Here is a 23,451-nt window from a genome sequence, read left to right as displayed (position 1 = left end):
TTCCCCGTCTTGACACGTCGTCCTCCACTGGATGGATCTTCCCGTTGCCAGTGTGTGCAAACGTGATTACTTCTGCAATGGGAAATGCACAGCACACATACAATCAAAAAGAACACAAACACACCAAAACCAGCACAGAAAACTCACATCGGTATTCGTTTATGAGAAGGGAGCGGGGAAACCTCGCACTCGTTTGTGCGATTCCTCATCAATTATGTGTGCCTTCCATTCCTGAATTCTCTTCACACTTGGTTTACGGTTCAACACCAGCATCGGTGAGGAACAAAAAAAATACCTGAGCTATGGGGAGTAAGCCAGCTAGTAGGTGGCTAACGATGGTTCTGATGTACTTTTTGCCATAAAAGTAAATAATAGTTAAAGGCTCTATTTGATCACTTTCTCTTTCAATTATTACGACGTCACTGCAATACTTTTTAATAACTTCCAAAAACATGTCGATGGATGATAGTTTTGACTAGCATAATATGTAAAAAGTTAAATATTTAATTTAGTTTTGGGATTTGCGTTTTGACTTCGTCTCATCAGAATCCGACACTAACTTAGTGACAACGCCGGATTAACGCTAGCTCCAAAATAAGGACTGAGCTGAAATATAGCATAGTGCATATTGCATGAGCTTGCTAAGCAAAACTAAGCTTCGATTTCTTTGATTCTCATCAGCTTAATTTGAACTCATTTTCTTGTGGGACATCACGCCGGACTAGGGGTTTGTCTTCTATATATAACTTAAAATTTATATAATATTACATACTAGTCGAATATTGGTATACAGAATATCGGAAACAGACACATGCAAAATACAGTTATAAAATAATAATTAAAAATGTTAGAAAATTGATGAGTGATTGATTTCAAAGACCCCTCGAAGAGTTCAACTTGTTTCATTGGCTCACCATATGAAAAGTAATAGGAAAAGCTGCCCGATCGCGTTCCAGGAGAGTCGCAACATCAGCATAACAACGACACAGCAGTCCGAACGAAATCAACATTTCGGATGCTTCGGTTGCTGCAGTGACTGAGCACCGCACAAACACCACCGTAGACCATCCATTCCGACCTCACCGAGGAGAAACACTCCTCGAACGGACGGCCGGCCGGCCTGTATCTGTAAAGTGGTCCACTCTCCTCGTCTCGTCTCGGCCAAGCTTCTCGCGTGCGCGTGTGTAGTTGTGCCAGCAGCCCTAAGTTCTCCTAATGCAATCGAAATCCGTGCGTCGCATCACCGCACTATCGAAGGCACAGAAGTCTCGTTTTCGGAATTCGTTCCGCGCTCGCATCTTTACGCGAGATCCCGACGGGCGAATGATACTCGGAGTCGGAGCAGATAAATTACCTTTTATATCAAAGCTGAAGAAAGCGTGTAACACGTAATTCTTTCAGCATACTCTTCGTCATGCCCCAGTTTTTGGTCGTTTTCGTACTGTGCTCCCCTTCTACGTTTGGTCGTGCATATTTTCGATTAATTGTTTTGAATATATTATTAGGATCGATATGTCTTCTAGACTAAAGGAACGAAAGGTTTCAATTTTAAACAATGAAAAATTAGTGGGACGGTTTTCAACATAGTTTGACGACGACGCACTTTCATTCGTCTCGGTTATTGACGAACAACTAACCCCGCGTCTCCATCAAATGATAACCCATGCACAGAGACATCGATGACTGTGAAGCTGCGAACGCGTCGTGCTATAATGCCGCTTTGGATAGAACTTGAATAAGTTAAGAATTGACTAGTTTCAGTTAAGATTTGTAATTGCTAATACCATTTGTTTGGAGCCAGTTCCTTAACTTTTATGATGAAACCACCCCGAAACAAAATTTTGAGAATCTTAAATCTCTCGAGCCAAAACTGCCCACCGTTATGATTTGTTTGTTCTACGTTGTTTATGCGCTTAGGCTTGCATGAGCTTTTGCTAAGGCTTTAGCTAAGGAACACTTTGAGGAAAAATGCCAAAGAAGACTACGCCGGCGGCCACGGGTAATTTCTGCGATCACTTGTTCCCTGAAGAGCGAGAGTCAGACAATCACATTGAGGGAACATTTTCTAATGTCCCTATGAATTTGCGAAAAAGGAAAATCATGTCCTCACCTAAGCTTCCTCGTAAAGGCCGGAGGGAGTCCCTTGATGGGCTTTCAAATATAATAACTTAAGGAAGTGTTGTTAAAAATCCGAAGTAAGTGACCCTAGCAACATATGTAACAAGTCTGAGAAAAATTTCAACCTATTTGGTTGAATATCAGTTATAGAAAAGTATCAAAGTATTTTTTCAGACCATGGTTCGTTGCTAATAGACTACAAACAAGTTTGTTGCTGCTAATCGAACCGTAAAAAGTGGTTTTGTTGACTTAAAGAATTATTTTCTATTTAACAACATCGACTCTAAACGATATTATGTCTGAATTCACGAGCCTATTATGTTTGAATTCACACTGATAATATAAATTCGTAAATATAACGAAATCGAGCATACAATGCACGAATTATTTCGTCGTTTTCTGCAACGAAGTAGTTTCGTGCATTGTAAATAGTAGGTTTCGTTCAATTCATGAACAAGAATAGCCGCTTGTTGAACGAAAGCTTTCGTAAATTTTACACATTTAATATACAATGCATCGTTGACAACGACATTCTTTTTCGTGAATGAAACGAAATGTTTCGTTTATTTCAATAAACGTTTATGTATATTACAAACGTTTTCAGTGCTCACACGAATTTATTTCGTTCATCTTAGGAAAGTTTGCGTATTCATTAGCATATTAATTTTGCAATACATAAGTTGGCTATTTTTTAACTAACTAAAAGGATCGATCTGGCAAAATCTATTTTATTTCAACCTGCTCACCTCTATTGGGGACTAGAAAGATCGTGGTGTGAAGCAATGGCCGCATGGTGAACAAAAGTTTTCGTAAATTTTACATATTTAGTGTACACTGCAGGATTGTTAACGACATTATTTTTCGTGAATGAAACGAAATGATTCGTTTATTTTCTTAAATGTTTATGTATATGATGAATGATTTTGTGGCTCGCACGAATTTATTTCGTTTATCTTAGAAAGGTTGTCGTATTTATTAGCCTATTATTGTTTTCAGTCAGTCTTTTGGGATTCGGTGTTTGATAACATCGATTTTTTTTTAATTTAAAGAAAGCGATGCGCACAAATCGATTTTATCGTGGTACGAAGAAATGGCCGGTTGATGAACGAAAGTTTTCGTAAATTTTACTTACTTAGTTTACATTGCACGAATGTAATCGTTGATAACGACATTATTTTTCGTAAATGAAACAAAATGTTTTGTTTATTTTAATGGACGTTTATGTATATTACAAACGATTTCGTTGGTCGCATTCGATCTTTTAGGATCGATGTTTGACAGCACCGATTTTTTTTAATTAAAGGGATCGATCTGGCAAATTCGATTCTATTTTAACCTACTCATTAGTGTTTAGAAAGATTGTGGTGTGAAGAAATGGCCGCTTGATGAACGTAAGTTTTCGTAAATTTAACTTATAACTACACTAAGTACAGTGCACGAATGTTATCGTTGATAACAACATCATTTTTCGTGAATGAAACGAAATGTTTCGTTTATTTTAATGAACATTTATGTATATTACGAACGATTTCGTTGGTCGCACGAATTCTTTTCGTTCATCTTAAAAAAGTTTTCGTATTTATTATCGTCTTATTTTTTCATTCGATCTTTTGGGATCGATGTTTGACAACACCGATTAATTTTTTAATTAATGGAATAGATCCGGCAAAATCGATTTTATTGTGGTATGTAGAAATGGCCACTTGATGAACGAAAATTTTCATAAATTTTACTTATTTAGTGTACATTGCACGAATGTCGTCGTTGAAAACGACATTATTTTTCATGAATGAAACAAAATGTTTTGTTTATTTTAATAAATGTTTGTGTATATGACGAACAATCTCGTTGGTCGCACGAATTCATTTCGTTCATCTAAGAGAATTTTTCGTATTTAGTAGCATATTATTTTGACATTGCTCCTGCAGAGAAAAACTCAAACTTATTCATACAAAACCAACAAGCAGTTCGCGATGGCTCAACTGAATCCGTACTGCTCCGGATTCTGGATCAAATGGAAGCGGAAGACGTTCAGGAAATCTTCCTGAATCCGGCGGACACGGATACGGCGACTAAATTTAGCGACAATGACTCCGTAGTCTACCGCTATTGAAGCTCCTTTGACGTTGACGGTTTAACGAATGTTGCTTGTAAAGATTATAAAGGCCTTCGTATATACCAGCGAACAATTCATTTGCCTAATGAAGCCATTTCCTAATAAGCCAACGAAAGTCGTTTCGTGGTTTTCACGAAAAACTCGTAATAAAAAATAAAAATGTTTCAATAGAATTACGAACGATTCATTATATGTACGAAAAATTCGTACATTTTATGAAAATTTTCTGTACGAAACTAATTCCTAGCGATTTACGAATATATTCTATCAGTGCGGTTAGTTGAAAGTAACTCAATACTATAGTGGATAGCAGCTGTCAGAGTTTGTTTGCAATCACATAAAGAACAAAATACTTGAAAATTTGGAAAATACTTGTCGGCACTTGAACAGAATAAATTTGCACCACCGAGAAGGCATCAACGATGCATCTTAAATCATTGTTTTTCGGCTATCAACGAATCAGCCACAACGAGAAAGCGGCCATGATGCTTTCATAAATGTTTGTGCCATTTTCGAATTGCATATTGTTAGGCGCAATCGAAAACTGCGTCATTCGCCTGGAGTGCTCTATCTAATTACAGTGAAGACCCGATTGTATCAGCCCCTGATTTTATCAGCTTTTTGACCCGATATTATCAGGTTCATATCAAAATTGTTAGTTGGAAGTTTGATGGGCTCTAGCAGACGAACCAAATTGAATTCGAGTAAATCCTGTCTTGAGTATATTTTTCTTATCTTAGAGATCCGAAATATGCAAAAAAAATTTTTTTTTGATTTTGCACCCCCTTAAGGAAAGTTTAAGCTAAATACTCAGGAAAGGTTATGAGGAGGCTAAAGGAGAATATCTAGGGACTAAAGGAGAATATTTTAAGAGCTTCGGTTTCTTAAAAAGAAAGTAAAATATATGTCCCGATTTTATCAATGTCCCAGTTTTATCAGCCTAAAATTGACATGATAAAAACGGGTCTTCACTGCATATTTTCATCCATTTCTGATTTCATTTGAGGGCACGTTGAAAATATAAACGTAAAATTGAAGAGAAAAAATCATAGTAAACCCTGACGCGCCGGTGAAATTTAAGTATAAAACAGCAAAATATTCGCTTCCAAATGATCCATTATTCCAACACCGAAAACATAATAGAACTCGATTTGAAACTAGGTGGCAAAATTGATTTGCAATACAGCATACGTTTTGATAACATATTACAAGTAGACTCCGCCTTGAGGCTCTTTTTGTGATGAAAAAGTTGAGAATATCTTCACCGCAGCTGGACTATTACAGGTAGTTTAGTTTTATCATTAGTTGTAAACATTTTTTCGCAATAATATATGTTGCTTGGAAAGGCTCCATGTCTCGGAAATATTAGAAACTAGCAGAAATTTTCACATGGGACATCAAAAACTCTATGTGTTCCTCTATTTCAGCGTGCTATAAGGAGTTTTTGAACGTCGGATCGCTTGAATTTTTCCGCATATGCACGACGACAGAAACGCAAATGAAAAATTTGATGAAAGCTGAGAACGCAATTATTGGAACCGGATCGTCGACGGATTAACGAAAGAAACAATGTTTCGTCTGGTGGCACGATAGGCCCTACGTTGTGTATGTGATTCAAGCTTTTTATCAGAATGTACGGGTCCATGAATCCTTTTTCTGTGGCAGAGGCATTCGATGTAGATCCACATTCAAACAATAAATCTTGCCAAACATGTCAAATGGTCCTAAGTGAAAATGACAGTTTCTCTTTGTTTACTTTCTCTTCCGCTAATAACTCGGCCGTTTATACGTTTATTCCTTAACTCTTGGCATAATATGCTAAGCGAAATCAGTCGTGAGTCAAAATATTATTTATCTTCTAGAAAAACCGTTCAGCTTACACCCCAAATATGCGATCATGGCAGTACAAGCTTGTAAGAAAAAATCGCTTCGACTTGGTTGCATAACGTGGCCCCAGGTATAACCAAAACAACAAGCACCTATCCAGAAACGCAATCTGTCCAAGATTCCATAGACGGTCATTACCGTCTTTACGTATAAGTGCACCGGGCCGGGGCCAGAGAACTCGCATCTAAATAGAAGGAATATAAAATCTATCGTAAAACTATATTCCAAAGGGAATGTGACAAAACATTCAGCTCTTCATCACATCTGGGACAGTCAACGAACAAATCTACATGGCAGTCTCCAAAAGTGAATTTCTAGAGGCAGGCCCGTGCGCAAGGGGAGGGTTTTGGGGGTTCAAACCCCTCCCACGGGGGTTTTGAATTACTTTCAAAATATTTTAAACTTCCTGTTCAGGGATGAAATTATACAGCGAGCCATGTCATTCGAGTTCGGTCACTCTAGAAACAAGTCGTTGAAAAAACCAAGGAAGAAACCTCGTGAAGGTGGCTGGTAAGGGGTGTAAGTTATGTTGGTCGGCATCTCTGAATCGGTTCATGTTTCGGCATGTTTCGATATTATCACTAGTTGTGAGTAGATCAGCTTCACAGCAAAGGTCGGTCAGCGGACTAGCAAAGTGATCTAAGGAAAAATCATGATATCAGAGAAAATCAAGATATCGTTATTATTATTTAATGCCGATGATCTCTCCATCGGAGTGACTGGCAGCTAAATGGCCCGCGAAAATGGTCATCGGTATCGGGAGGAATACCGCCGCCGAAAAATTCTCAGCCTTCTCTGGACAGCAAACAAGAAAAAGCATCAATGGAAAAAAACATGAACGATTAACACAAAATAAAAAGAGCATGAGTACAATCCCCACTGAAGTAGTGCCTGCACGAAAAAAATCCGATCATAAATCCATGAAAAAATGATCGCTATTTCGTGAACTGAACGATTTACGAAAACTGTGACCAAGTTCCTGAAATTATGAATAATAAACCTCGTATCCATGAAACAATTTGTGTTTCCACAAAACTAGATCGTCCCGACTATATATATGGCGTTACATTCAAATGTTTGGTTGGGTTACTGTTGTTCGCTGGACATGTTCCGATTTTGTTATGAGTCTTGTTCATAATTTTTCGATTTCCGGAGCTAATCCCCGATTTTTGTGATTTCGTATGACGTTACCGTGCTATTTTATTCATGAGTTTACTATCCGATTTTTATGCCAGGGTAGCGGGATCTATGTTCATGATTTCATGACCTTTGTCGCGATTTTCGTAATTTCTATTCACGTTATCGTGAGATTTCAGTCATGAGTAAAGTGATTCATGCTCATAATTTCAGGATCCTAGAGACGATTTTGAATATTTCATTAACGAGTAATGTGATTTATGTCCATAACTGCAGGAACTTTGTCATGGTTTTCATAATTTCTGTTCATGTTGTCGTAATATTTTAGTCACGAGTAGGGATTCATTCTTATTTATGTTCATGATTTCAGGATCTTAGTTACAACTTTTGATATTTTTGTGACGAGTTGTGTGATTTATGATTATAATTTCAGGATCTTAGTCACGATTTTTGTAATTTCTGTTTATCTTATCGTGATATTTTATTCAAGAGCTTAGTTTTAAATTTGACACGTGGAGTAATGTGACATGATATCAGCAGTTTCATAGTGGTATTCGTAATTTTTTTCGCCTTGTCGCGATCTGTTATTGTTTGGTTACTATCGGTTTTTTACTCGTTGTAACGTGATAAGGTGAACTGGATCATAAAAGTGTCACTGGTATCGCGGTATCTTGTTCAAACGAATAACGTTGTTCAAGGTCCTAATATTCTTTTTGTATCTACAGCTTGTATCTATTCTTGGTCGCTAGCTGCTGGATATTTCATGAAAAGTGCACGGAACAAGAATGATTCCACGACTAATCCTCCAAATTTTGTGAAATTAGTTCACGTAAAAATTTCATTATACTAAAAATCATGAACCAGTTCACGAATACATGAGTAATATGTAATGAACTTGGGAACCATTTCACGAGCACGGTTATTGAATCGTGAGCAATATATTAGGTTTTACACCAACCGACATAACCCCACAAAATGAGCCGGATGAACTTCGTTTGACAATTCTTGGTGGTTTGTTTACAAGGAAATTACGTGAGTTCGAATGTAACAGATGAGCACCCGTTGCACTCGCACTCACGCAACTGACAAAGTAAACAAACCACCGAGAATTGTCAAACATGAACTTCATTCATCATGAGTTCATTCGTGTCGTCATTTTGTAGAACTCAATTAGGAATCATGAACCTGTTTACGATTACATGAATAATATTTGATGGATTTGTGAACTATTTCACAGGCACGAATGGTAACTTGTGACTATTATACTAGATAAAATTAACTAGTTCACGACATGAATAACATTTTATAATTTTGTGATTTATTTCATGGGTACGCATGGTCAGTCGAGACTATTATACCTGGAATCATGAACGAGTTCTCGAATACATGAATAGTATTTCATGATATTGTGAATGGATTCATGAATAAAATACCGTCAACTGAGTTTAATGATTATATAGTTGTGAACTAGTTCAGATTATATAGTTGTGAACTAGTACAGAAAATCGATTTAGTAATGACAAGGAAACCGTGACTGAATTTCACAAACCAAAAACAAATATTTCCACTATTTCCGCATTATGAGGGCGTCACTAAAGCGAAATTGAACATAATTATAAAACACATGATTTTTGTTCATAGTCCTGTTTTCGTAGCGTATTCATGGTACTTTATTCACGATTTTAGGAACAATGTTTATACGGTTTAACGTTGGCCCCGGATGGATGAGGATGGCAAGATACAGGAGGTTGTTTAGTCGGTAGGATTAACTACTTCAAACCAATCAGACACTACCGCTAACCAATTCCATTCCTTCTCGATAATAGATATTTACCCAATTTGTTGAGCTGAGTCGATTGGTACACACTCGGCCTTCCAGATCTCATAAAAAATCGTCGAAGCTTACCCTTTCTTTTATAAGAAGAGTAGAAAAATCAATACCCTCCCATGATCATTTTCTGCGCACGGGCCTGTCTAGAGGTGTCATGGATACTCGCCACTGTTCTGAGATCCAACGGAATATTTTGAAAAAAGTTCTCACATGTTGTCTTGCAACAAGTTACATTCCATTAGCGTGGCGGGAAATAACTGAAAAATTTACTTCCAAAGGTTGCTGTGTCCTTATTATTCTTATATATTATCCCGAATGTAGTGGTCGATTAAACGTTCCACTGACTTAAGAAGGAAGGAGGACAGACTGATCGATCTAAAGCTTTTTGCCTCCGCATATCAGTGGAGTAGGTCTACAACCACCTTGTTACACAACGCTGGCTACACCATTGAAAAGGTTTTTTTGCAAATTCAATCAAGCTTAGGAGTTTTTCTTGATATTCAAGGTCACAACTTGTCTTTTGAGGCTATTTTAGAAACAACACGAGTGCTGTCATCTTTGCTCATTGTTAAGACAAGTAGAGATAAGGAAACTGAGTGTCTGCGGATATCCTCAAGGTGGTGTGCTGTCACCACTTCTACAGAACCTTGTCGCCGAAGACTTGTTGAGAAAACTCAATGAGCTTGGATTTCCGACATATGGTTTCCTCCAAGATTATCATATAATGATCATCTGTATTGGCATTAGATTTGATGCAACAAGCCTTATCCGTTGTTGAGCAATCGTGTCTTCATGTCGAACTATCAGTTAATCCAAATAAAACATCAATGGTGTTTATGACGCAACGAAAGATTACAACCGCAGTTCTAATGTTCTTTGACTCTGAAATTATTGTCGTAATTCTTGACTCAAAATGTAGTTTCCTCTTAAAACTATCAATCTGATAATTCCTCCTCGCAAGGAATGGCTGTTTAGCTGGAACTTGAAGAATACGTAGTTTGTTATACTGACGGTTCTTTATTGGAGGGCCGAGCCGTTGCTGGAGCCTATTGTCTTGAAATGATATTTAACCAGTCTCATTAGCTTGGTAAATACTGTACCATATTCCAAGCAGAAATCTTTGCGATTCTGTGTGGCGTACAATATTAACAGGGAATTTGCGGTAAAAGAATCCATTTTTGCTCTAAGAGTCAGGCTGCCCTGAAAGCACTTAGTTCAGCAGATTCGAAATAGAAATAATCGCATGTCGAACTCAAATCGAAAAACATTTCGAATGTTATCTACCTTCTATAGGCACACGGTCATTCCGGTATTACTGGAAATGAATGTACGGATGAATTGGCTAGAGCTGGCGCTGCGACAGACTTTGTTGGATCAGAACCAGTTTTACCACTTTCGATAAGTTGGATAAAGCAAAAGATTCGCTCTTGGGCTGCATCCGAACATGACAACCATTGGCGAAGCTTGCAAACTTGCGTTCAAACAATGACTTTTCTGACGGATGGCAGTCCGAAAATGTGGAAGAATTTGTTGCATTTTTCCAAGCACAAGTGCAGTCTAGTCAGGGTGCTGACTGGACATTGCAAACTTATTTACCACATGGCAAGTATTCAGTGTGCTTAGTATTATTCGTGTGATCTTTGTGAATCGGATTACGGGACTTCATATCATTTGATATGTAACTGCCCAGCAGTAACGCAATTGCTTATCCAGATTTTTGGTTCCCCATATATAGATGAACCTATATACAGAGAGCTGCAACTCAAGGATATGCGTATTTGAAGGACAATATCTCTTTGGGGGTGTTGTAGTGCTGTTATCTGAAATTTCGCCCCTGTCCGATCAACACGGGGAACGTGCCATTTGGAGTGCCAGTCGCTACTGCTTCCTGATTCCTGAAACTGATTTCGGCACTCTCCTTCCATCCGTTACATAGATAGCAGTGAATTATTCTAAAACCAGGAGAATGAGGTCTGAAATCAGTCATATGTCATAGGTGCGTGCATTCAGTGAAACTATTTCCATTATTTCAAAGATTTTTTCATGACATAGGGATGATTTTAGCGATCACATTTCATTCGAAGTGAAAAGGCAGTGAATTGCACAAATTGGATAAAAGGCGCTCGATTTAACAATATTCATTCGATTCCTAGAAACGGAAAGATATTTTCCACAAATTTTGTTCCACTTTAGAGGGAATTTTTTTCTTAACTGTGCTCTGATTCGATACGATTCCACCACGTCCCACCTTGCAAATCAAGTCAAATATGTGCTGGTATTGTTCATATCTAAGCTAGTGAAAATAGCGCTTCAAACGCTAAATCACAGATCGACATACCTATGTGTTATTCAATGCACAATAAACGCTTATAAATAAAATGAATCATACCCATTCCTATACAAGGTAGGTTCTGGTTCCGAATCAATACCATGTTTCAAATGTTGAATTATACCCCCATCCTCGTATTAAAACAGCCCACTATACCAGCGGAACACACCAGGGGACGGCAGGTGGAACGACGCCGGTAAAAAACAGGTACAGACTTTGTAACTCGTTGAAGCACAGGCGACGAACCTGACGACGACGAGCCGATTTAGCTGCGGCTTACCGCCTGACCGGGGAGAAGGAGTACGAAATGGAGCTTATACCTATTTTATCTCTATGATACCATGTACCATATTCGCTTTGAATGACAGGACTCGATGACATATTTTGGAATCGGTACTAGCTCGCCACCGACGGACTGTGTGTTGTTTCACCCGTTTTCCCCCCGACGGTTCCCGTGTTTCAGCTGTTTGCCGGTTTCGCGATGAAGCTTATGATATCATTTCATTTTTCTGTGGTGTTGACGGCCGGTGGCGACGAGGACGAATGGTTCACTATTGTAACATCCGCAGCTTGTGCGCTTGTTCACGCACTGCCCACTCCTTTGCTCTCGGTTCCCTGCGTCGCGTCGTTCGCATGCATGCTTACGGACAATTTCCTTTTACAAATGGATCAAGCGGATCAATGACTTTTTTTCCCTTCTCCTTTCTTTTCCCTACTAAATCTATCTTTCTCTGCGGGGACTTGTCTGGTCGGATCAATCGATTCATCGTTTGATATTTGCGCTTTAACATTTTGCCATATGAGCAGGAAAAAAAGGCCCCGGAAAGATAGATACAGACAGAGAGAGAGGGTAGGGAGGGACATGCAAGAAGTGATGCATCACATCCTTCAACTCTTCCATCCATCAAACTCTAGCCGCAACATCAGCCGGAGATTGGGTGCAATCGGATCTCTAATCGAGAGGTGGGATTTCGCATGAATTCGAGATGAGCTTTGTGTGGATTGTCACTTAGCTGCTTTACTGATGTGATGTGCATACTGCTGCGCGCAGAGTGATGGAAAGGTGAGATGAATTTCTGATATGCTTACTTGGGCACACACATCCCCATACACATCATCATTATCGTCATCTTGCGAGTACGGGTTTCGCGGTCAGTTCGCGAAAGGTTTTAGGGGGCAGGGGACTTGGGTGGATAGATTGATCCTAGGCGACAACGATGTCAATTGAGCGAACCGAGATGAAAGCCGATTCCCCGGTCATCACCCATTCTGGTTTCGATTGGCGAGATGATTGAGAAGATGCGACGACGATGACAGTCAATCGTCTTCTTCTTATTCTTTATTTGTTTCTTCTAGATCGGAGCCCCGAAGCTCGGAGATCCTCATAAGAATGGTACTCTTTAAGGAAATGAAGATTCACGATTTCCTCTGAACAGGAACGTTCGAAAGCGGAGGGGAGCGGAGGGTTGGGTATGGTGCGATTTCAGCGGAAGAAGAACGATAGGATCGGACGCCACGGTTCGTTTGCTTCAATTTCTGATTGAGATGATCGAATGGCCGAACGGTTGGTCTCGTGGGATCGATTTATAATCGTTTGCGGTCATCATTATGGGAAATATACGACAGTGGGAGAAATAAAGCTAGTGCCAATATTGCAGGAGAATGTCGTGACTATTGACTATGGTGTTTGAATCATGGTGTGTATAGCATAGACTGTCCTAGAAAGCAATAAGAAATTTTAAATTCACATCTATTTGAATAAATAATTGTATTCGGATATTCTTTTGGCTGTGTTTAAATTTAATCGTTCAAACTAAGTCGAAAACATATGTTCATATGAAAGATTCTAAAGCGGCCTTAGGGCCTGCATTAAAATTAAGAATAGATAAAAAAATGTTTTGTCAAAGTTTTGGTAAAGTTGAACGTAACGCAAGAATGCTGCTATGGATTATTCGTAAAACTGTTTAATTTCAACAAAAAGAAAACACTTTTATGAATGATTGTTTTATCCCTCTGGATGTCGAAATCTTCTTGGATCTGTAGGCGATCGCTTAAATGACACAACTGTCTTAGGTTTTAGATAAATAACCATCACAATTGACGCAATATGAAACACGACGAGTTTTGTTTACACTTCAATTTCCGTTTAATTCGGACATAATATTTTTAGCTCCAGAACATTACAAAAAAATTGATACCAATATTCAGAATCCGATCCGGTATCATCATTTTAAGGCTTTTTACACGGAGCAAAACAAGTCAATTGGAATCAAAATGTTTGTGTTGTGGTGATCCTTCTCATACAAAGGTTTGCCGTGTGTCGAAACGCTGGTTTTCTTGCCAGAGTAACAGATTACTTGCCAAATCATATTTTTTTTCGCGAGTTTATCCGTTACAACAAACATGAATCTGTCAGGTACTTTAGTGTAAGCAACATTTTACCCAAAGGAAAAAAAATGGAAAAACCAATTTACGCACGAGGGTACAAGACCTAACCTAAAAGTTGAATTTGATTGTTTCGTTTTCCACTCGTCAGTAACTGACACCAACTTGCTGCCAGTTAGACGATATATCCAAACTAACACCAAAATTGGCGTCAGTTAGACACTAAATCCAACCGGTTCACACAACATGCGTGAACGCCCAAAGAAACCGGCCGGTATTGAGTGATGTCTCGCCGTTAGCCAAGCACTGAAGCTCTGGGTAAAATATTTGAATTAAGATTTAAGGTTGAAAATCCCGAGAATATCCAATTTTTAATAACGAAAACCCGGTACTGATTAAGAATAAGTACAGGTATTTAGGTACAACGCAAAACTTTTGATAAAGTATATCAATATAGAATCAATATCTGGTAATAACGAAAGCCAAATGACAAATTCATCAGTAGAATGACAAATCGCGACATTAAAGTTATTTGTCTCCGATTCTCCAATCCACACTAGCCACTCAGAAGTGTTCGTGCACGGAGCGCTGAAAAGATAACGAGCTCACGCGTGGCAAATGTAATGATTGCTGCGTCCTTAAGAAACTGTGTTGAGCGGAGAGAGACCTGTTTATTTAGTGTGCGAGACTATCTTTGGATGCCTTCCCGATCAGAATACAATTTTCGTGGTAAGCGGTATTATAAAATTGATCTCGTTAGTAGTGAAAATAACAGAAAATTATAACAAGTAACAACGCGAGCTATAGTTTTGCAACATATCTGCTATGTTATTCTGATCGGGTTTGTTGCGTGTATTTAAAAAAATCGAACGTTGCAAACTGGGGAGTAATATTACCGGACAGTTTTACCCTTTGGTAGGGACATATTTTAATCCTGATCAAACTTTTTAATATTCTAAATATCGCCTAGGAATCATCAGGAATCAGTAGCGTCTGGCTCAAATGGCACGTTCCCCATGTTGATCGGAGATGTGTGCCTTGCCAAGAATCGTCTTTTCATCATTTTCCTGATGGGAAGGATTGGGGAAGTGGTAAGGTTAGGGGTAAGGAAAACAACGACACAGAACAATTAAAACAGAGCATTCTGCACCCCCCAAGTGATGCTGAACGATCTGCAGGTGCTACAACAGCAGGAATACAACTTCCAACCCCCGGAGGGATTTAGAACCTCTACTCAAACAGTGAGCGGATATATCAACACCCCCGAGGGGATATTGAGATAACAGAACGACAACACCCCCGAAGAGATATTGTCATTCAAATAAGACTAAAAAACTATAGCTCTTTACCACACTGGGTTAGGAACAAAAGCATATCCTTAAATTTCAGCTCTCTGTACATAGGTTCATCTATGTATGGAGAACCAAAAATCCGGATGCGCAATTGCATTAATACAGGGCAATTGCATATCAAATGATATGATGTTCCGTAATCGGATTCACAAAGATCACATGAATAATACTCAGCGCGCTGAATAGTAGCCATGTGATAATTGAGTTTGCAATGTCCACTCAGTGCCCTGACCAGAATACTGCAATAAATTTCTTGACATTTTCGGACTCACATCCGTCAGAAAAGCCTTTGTTTGAACGCAAGTTTGCAAGCTACGCCAATGGTTGGCATGTTCGAATGCAGCCCAAGAGCGAAATCAGTCGCAGCGCCAGCTCTAGCCAATTCGTCCGCCCATTCATTTCCAGTAATACCGGAATGACCGGGTACCCATAGAAGGTAGATAGCATTTTAAATGCTAAGTTCTTCGATTTGAGTTCGACATGCGATTACTAATTTCGATCTCGAATCCGCCGAACTAAGTGCTTTCAGGGCAGCCTGACTGTCAGAGCAAAAATAGATTCTTTTGCCGCAAATTCCCTGTTGAAGTGCGGATTGTACGCCACACAGAATCGCAAAGATTTCTGCTTGGAATACGGTACAGTATCTACCAGGCGAATGAGATTGGTTTAATCTCATCTCATGACAATAGACACCAGCACCGGCTCGGCCCTCCAACAAAGAACCGTCCGTATAACAAACTACGTATTCTTCAAGTTCGCTCCATCCAGCCAGACAGCCATTCCTCACGAAGAGGAATTCTCACATTGAAAGTTTTAGAAGGGAAACTACATGTGAGTGTAAGGTCACTGGGAGCAAGTGTATATTCATCCCAAGTAACCATTTGGGGCCACAGTCTTGTGTGGCAAAGTTACACGATCTATTGGGTTACTGTTCCAGAGCCCAGTAACCTTAAGACGGTTTGCACAAGAAAGCGCTTCTTGTTTCAGAAACACATGTAGTGGTTTTATGTTCAAGAGCAGCAGTAGGTGTTGTCGAGAACGCACCACTCATCGCCATCAAGACCATCCTCTGAAGATGGTTTAACTTTGATTGGATTGTCATGACTTCTCCCTTCTGCCACCAAACAAGGCACCCGTATGCCAGTATTGGTCTAACAATTGTTGTGTAGATCCACTGAATGTACTTGGGTTCAGGGGCGGCGAAACACTTTACGCCCGAGTGGGTAAAAAGCATAGGGGAGGGGTCCATTAGTAAGGATTTTTCCCTTTTCGCAATGCACACGCTTACACGTTTGTGTATGCAAATGGATTTGTGATACATCGATGTTTTCAAATGTGTGTAGTGCGAGATACATGCGTTGCTCATCAATTTTTTTTAAAATCGTTCAAAATTTCGAGTGGGTAATTACCCACTCGGTTATTTTCGAGTGGGTACTACTACCCATACTACCCACGCTTTTCGCCGGCCCTGCTTGGGTTTGAGTCCCCAAGATTTGCCGAAAGCCCGTCTACATTGGCCAAAGGCCATGCAAGCTTTCTTGATCCTGAAATCGATATGAGCTGTCCAATTAAGTTTTGAGTCGAGAATTACCCCAATGTACTTAACTTGATCTTCGACAATAATTTCAGAGTCAAAAAACTGCAATGGACGAGCTCCGGTTGTAATCCTTCGTTGTGTGAAAAGCACCAACATGATAGTCCAACATGAAGACACCACCGCTCAACAACACATAAGGCTTGTTGCATCAAATCAAAGAGTGTGTTAATGCAAATACCGGTGATCATTATATGATAATCATCGGCGAAACCATACGTCGGAAACCCAAGCTCATTTAGTTTTCTCAACAAGCTATCGGCGACAAGGTTCCATAGAAGTGGTGACAGCACACCACCTTGAGGACATCCACAGACACTCAGTTTCCTCATCTCTACTTGTCTTAACGATGAGCACAGATGTCGGTTGCTGAGCATTGCGTGTATCCAGTTCGTGATATATGAAGGTACTCCATGATCTCGTGCTGCTTCCAAAATGGATTCGAAAGACACGTTGTCAAAAGCACCTTCAACATCGAGAAAAACTTCTAAACTTGACTGCTTTTGTGAAAAAGCTTTTTCAATGTTGTAGACAACATTGTGTAACAGGGTGGTAGTAGACTTCCCCCACTGATATGCATGTTGCATTGCATGCAGCGGGTGCTCGCCCAAGCTACCATCCCGAATGTAGTGGTCGATTAAACGTTCCACTGATTTGAGAAGGAAGGAGGTCAGACTGATCGGTCTAAAGCTCTTTGCCTCCTCATAAGTGACGCGGCCACCGTTGGGAATGAATTTGACAGTCATTTCCCGCCACGCTAATGGAATGTATCCTGTTGCAAGACTGCAAGTAAGAACCTTTTTCAAAATATGCTTGAAGTGTTCATATCCTTTTTGTAGTAGAACTGGAATAATTCCGTCCTTTCCCGGAGACTTATACGGAGCAAAACTTTCAATCGCCCATTTGATCGATTCGGTTGTCACAATTCTACGAGCAAATGCCCAAGAATCAGAACTGCCTGAAAAGAACGCAGGGGCAGTCGTCAGTGATGGCTCCGTATAACCTGGAAAGTGTGTGTCAAAAAGACAGTTGAGTACTACATCTTCGTCAGACGAGTATTCACCATTAGCAGTTCTAATGGAACTGACATGAAAGTCTTTTGATTTCGAAAGTAACTTATTTAATCTACTAGTCTCGTTGAGACTTGAGACATTTGTGCAGAGGCTTTTCCAACCACTTCGCTCAGAGGATCGAACGGCATTTCTGTATGCTTTACGAGTCAACTTAAATGCCTCCGACCCGTCCCTGCGTCTGCGATTCCAAGCTCTCCTACATAACTTTTTGATTCGAACAAGTTCGGTATTCCACCAAGGTGTTCCTCTAGAAGCACGCATAACTCGAAGCGGACAAGCCTCTTGGTATGCTGCTACTACGAGTGAGCTTGTTTTATCCACGACCTCATCCAAATCACTTGGAGATTCAATCGTCGGAAGATACCCATGAAACTTAGTCGCCAAGCCCTCTTCGTAGAGGTCCCAGTTCGTAGATTTGTGATTACGACAGGTGACGATATCTAGCGAGACGTTTAAATAATCAAAGACGATGTACTTATGATCAGATAACGACGGTTCGAGCTCGTTTGGTACGAGCCAGTTTGTCAACTCATGCGTAATACTGTCAGAGCAGAGAGTTACATCTAACACCTCTTCTCTGCCAGCTCGTGCAAAAGTTGGGCAGTTTCCTGCATTAAGAATGTGCAGATTTGTACTACTTAAGTATTCCATCAATTCGGTGCCTCTCAAATTGATATCAGAGCTGCCCCAAATTATGTGGTGGGAATTTGCATCACTGCCGATTATGAGAGGAAACCCATTTCTGCAACAGTATGATACAACCCTTTTGAAATCATCAGAAGGTGATGGTTCATTATGCGGCAAATATGCCGAACAATAGACGTATTTCTTGTTTATGTTGTCAACAGTCATATTTACCATGACAGTACAAATATCACGAGTTGTGAGGTCCGATATAAGACAAGCGTCAATTGCACTATTCGCAAGTATACATGCACGAGGCATTTCACGTGGATTTGTCATGCCATTTTTGTTGAAATCTACGAAGACGGGGTTAAGTAGCTTTCCAACATAGAAGTTTCCTTTATGGACATACGGTTCTTGAACCAAAGCTATGGAAGCTTTCCTTTCCTGCACAAGGCGAGATAGATTCATAGTTGCTGTACGTTTATGCTGAAGATTAATTTGTGCTACTCTAACCATATTCGTCAACAGCACTACACATTTCATCATCAGCATTTGTTGTACAGCAACTAGAAGATACCAAACACGTTGGCTTATAATCGCATATAGCGTACCCCGAAATGGGTATTAGGGACATGAACATCATTTGAATTCCACGATTTGCGAAGAAACGAACGTCCACTGTGTCAGAGATTCGCATAACACAGCAAGCATTCAGTCCTCGGCACGGAGTAACACCTTGACCTGAGGACTTCTGTTTTCAGTCGCCTCCTACGACATGGGAACAGGAACCCAGTGGATCAATTCTTTGTTGACATACTTCAACCCGCCGGATGCCACACGGCCTCTAGGCTGGTTTTGTCCGGAGAAAGATAATAGAGTTATCAACCTCCTAGTGGACCACAGCCAGCAAATCAGTTAGTTAAAAACGAAACATGTGAACCCATTTTACCCCAATTATTCCAATATTTCGTACTGTCAGTTAAACCTGACTCCACATTTTGGAAGTAGGCTGAACGCAACTGACCAAAAGTAGTGTATTTTACGTAAAAAGTTCAGAGAATCGATTGCAGATAACTAGAATGTTCGCCCGGAAGTCCGAAAACGGTTTACACTCAATCTTCCCATAACTGAATATCTCTCGGAAGGATACTGATTGCGGATAATGAAAAATAGTATTTATATTATACACAAAAGCACAAGGAATAAATTATCGATAGTTAGAATGACCTCATGAAACAAGCTTTCTCATTTAACCTCAATTCCAAGCCTGCTTCAGAGATCACAAGCCACCTTAAGTGGTAGCTTGGCACTGGAAAGAATGAGGGTAAAATAGATTCACACGATTCATGTGATCAAACTGATTTTCTGCAATCGATTCTCGGGAATTGTTTACATAAGAAATATTACTTCTGTTGCATTCTGCCCCTTTCCAAGAAGTTCACTTGAGTTATAGGGGGAATTGAAGTGAAACGGACACACATGTTTCGTGCGGTCATCATAATCGTAACCTTCATTCGATTCCCTGGACTATTTCACACAAAACAAGTACTTTTAATCAGACACTTACAGCTCTTTTCCTGAAATGTTGAGTAAGATACAACTTCCCACTAGTAATATGGGAAGAATTGGGGTAAAATGGTTACACACGCTTCGTGCGGTCATTTTAAGTATGTTCAATCGATACTCTGGACTATTTTACATAAGAAAAACTGCTTTTGATCAGCCGCCTTCAGTCTCTTGAAATATTGAGTCTGTATAACTTCGTGGGGTAAAACGGGCACACTAGGGTGTCTCAAAATAACATCATGTTAAAAAAGTCATCGAGCTCACTTCTTACATGAAAAGCTAGAGTATTAGAACCACTTTCTTCTTCAGAGTGAATATGCTAAAACACTGCCTACTGGTGTCGCCTATTGATTTTATGAGAAATGGGCACATTTTGGGTAAAATTTCATATTCATGCCTGTTAAAACGCTCCTGAACCGTCTTAGATTTTCTTCAACATGTTTTTCTTTTTCTGGAGATCCAAATGAAGTTTGGCGAGTTAGTTTGTGCAATTTTTGGAATATAAAAGCGGCAGAGCCATTAAAACTTAGCAAAAAGCTCAATTTTTGGTGTTTTTCATAAGTTTTTCTTCAAAACTGGCTATGTATTGATGGGAGAGGACTTGTTGGTAAAGAGGTGTATGTGTGATGTGTGGATGGGGGGGTGGGGTTCTAACCCCTTACCGCATACCCCTAGCTATATGCACCTGTTAAAATGCAGAAAACCTATATCAGTCAAAAAAATTAAACCAAGATTAGGTTGACGATGTTCAGAGTGATTACATAACCTTTCTATATGGTAAATGAAAAAATGCGAATTTGCTGTGTGGTCGCACTCTTCAAACCGTAACTCCGGAACAGGAAGTCGAAATTAAATGAAATTCAATAACAGCCTATGGGAATGTTTTATCTTTTATTCAAGACTAATTATGAGAAAATCGGTTCAGCCATCTCCGAGTAACCGATGTGCATTTGCGAAATTCGGCGAACTGAGTCGAATTGTATATGACACACGGCCCTCCGGTTCAGGATTAAGTTGGTGATGTTCAGAGTGATTGCATAACCTTTCTATATGAGAAAAACAAACATCCTGCATATAAACATTGCATTTTACCAAGTCCAAGTGAATTTATCCCCTTAATCCAGAGTAATTTAAATTAAATTATTTGGAATTCAATTGTCCATAACAGGATGAACAATGACCTCAACTAATAACTAACCAAAAACAATCCAATCGGTTAGTTCGACGAACGAAATTTATTTGGTATGACATGCTGAAAAGTCACGAACCGAACTGATTACGCTGACAGCTCAAAGTGATCTTACAATTGTCACAAAAGTATTTTTTTTTTGCAACAAAATCGCGATCCGCCCAAACTGCGATAAGCTGCAAAATCTTAATCCTTTCTTTCGCTCTCCTAAAGCTGACAGCGGTGGGTTCCAGCAGGCGGTGGCAGCAACAGCGGCGGCATTCGGCAGCAAAATTGATCTACCCGCAATGCAACGATCTGCTCGGTTGAATAAACAATATAATTGAAATGATATATGCACCGGCTATACCCTAATTGGCATGATTGAATAAGAAGACGGTGGTGGCATGAAAAAGGGCACTGCCACCGTTGTTCAGCTCAGAAGGACACTTTTCGGGACGACCAGCCAGAGTGCAAAAATATCTGCAATGCATTATACTCGCTGTTTACTCAGTATTGGCCGACGACGACGACGATGGTGTTGAAAGTAGCAGCGGGGATGACCGTACGGCAAGGGGTCTGCTAATTTTCCTACCGATATTCTGCTCACCGCTGTGTGACCCTGCTACTTACTACGGCGTGTCTCGGTCTGCATAAACTATGTACAGGTAGTGGCAAACAGCACGCTGGGACGCGGAGAAGGTAGCATGCCATGTCTTCAAGTATAATGGCTCGTTGTTTTCCGAAACAATTGAACCAGCAACCAAAGCACAGCAGGCCGCGATGGGGCTGACGACGGCAATGAGGCAAAAAAGATGAAAGTGATCCAGCCATTTTGGCTTGTGTGATGGCGATTGCCAAAGGAAAATATTTAAATAGCACTGAAATGGTCGGGCAGTCGGGAGCGATTTATTTAATTGTTTCAAAATTCGGCATAACTTTGCAGCAGAGATCGAAGCGGAATCTGCATGGATGGAAGGAAGAAAGGTAAACTCACCGCTTCAATTGTGCCGCCGGTTTCATCAAGTTCACAAGGATCTATCGCAGCCCTGCTACTTCCGTTTATGTTGAGACCAGTCAGTAGTGACCGCCCTGCTTCAATCAGTAGGCGGCGGCGGCGAAGTTGTCATGACAATCGGCTGCCGAAACCAAAGCAGAGCGCTATTTTTGACGGAACAAAGAGAAAAACACCGACATCGACGAAACCGTCTGTCTGTCGACAATTCCCACCCTCTCTTCCTGGACGGTTTGTGCGGAAGAGATCGGGAGCTCCGGATTTTTTTTTTTGCATACGACATCGCCATTTCAGCTGTTTTTTTTTCTGTCGTTTGTCGGCATCCGCGTCTTTTATTATAATTTTTTGTTCTACATTAACTCGAATGCTTCACCATTTCTGCAAATACATGCGCAAATTTACACTGAACGAAGGTTGGAATAACCCCTTCTTCTCACCCACAGTCCGCAGTTCTGCAGTAATCCGCTTGATCTGAAATCCCGGTGTGCATGTTGTTCTTGTTTCCTTTTCGTTTTATTTTAATTTAATTTATATTCTCCCTGGTTGAAAATTTGTACTCATTTAAATTGACTTGATTTGCGCGGATGTGGCTTCGCGAACCGACGACCAGAGACGATCTGCGATCGCGGTTTATCGCACGAATGTGTGATCGTGGTGACAGCTGGGTTGGCAGATTATTGATTAGCCTCGTCCGTGTTGTTTTCCTTATGTGTTCGTTGACAATGCAACCAAACTTTATTTTTCCAACCGAACGTAATGAGATAGTCGGATTTTTTTGGGTAACTACAGCCCACAACGGTCGCCATCTCGACGGTTGACAGGTTGTTGTTAGCTGAAAAGTCAGCCGATTGACATCAATCATCTATTCACGTTGCCACGTTTAAGCCCACGGAGCGTCGTTGTCACTGTCATGTTCAATGAAATCAAACATTTATCGCAGGTTGATCATGTGCACTGAGATAGATAGCATATTTCTCTTCATTTCTACCCAATTTTGTAATTAGTGTGATCTCCGGGTCGTTCACATTCGCAAACCGATAAATTCCTCGTGGGGCAACCTGTTCCAATGGCACCCTGCGCTAAACATCCCACAAATCCCTCGGAACAGCAAACCCGTCATTAACGATAACGGCCATTAAAACTGGCCAAACCGAAACTTTTTGATTTATTTAAATTAATTAATTAACATTTTCGGAATGGTAATGATGTCCGCGCACTTCACTCGGGGCAGCCAAAACTGGGCAAAAACAAAG

General features: G+C 40.1%; 1 protein-coding gene across 1 annotated transcript in view; it reads left to right on the top strand.

Moving 5' to 3' along the window:
• Positions 1-23,451, top strand: part of LOC131682738 (protein dachsous) — a 340,941-nt gene that overhangs the window by 128,230 nt on the left and 189,260 nt on the right. The window lies entirely within an intron of this gene.

Source organism: Topomyia yanbarensis, chromosome 2, assembly GCF_030247195.1.
Source record: "Topomyia yanbarensis strain Yona2022 chromosome 2, ASM3024719v1, whole genome shotgun sequence".
Classification (NCBI taxonomy): domain Eukaryota; kingdom Metazoa; phylum Arthropoda; class Insecta; order Diptera; family Culicidae; genus Topomyia; species Topomyia yanbarensis.
The sequence above is the reverse complement of the archived record's forward strand: the minus strand, read 5'-3'. Positions and strand labels throughout refer to the sequence as shown.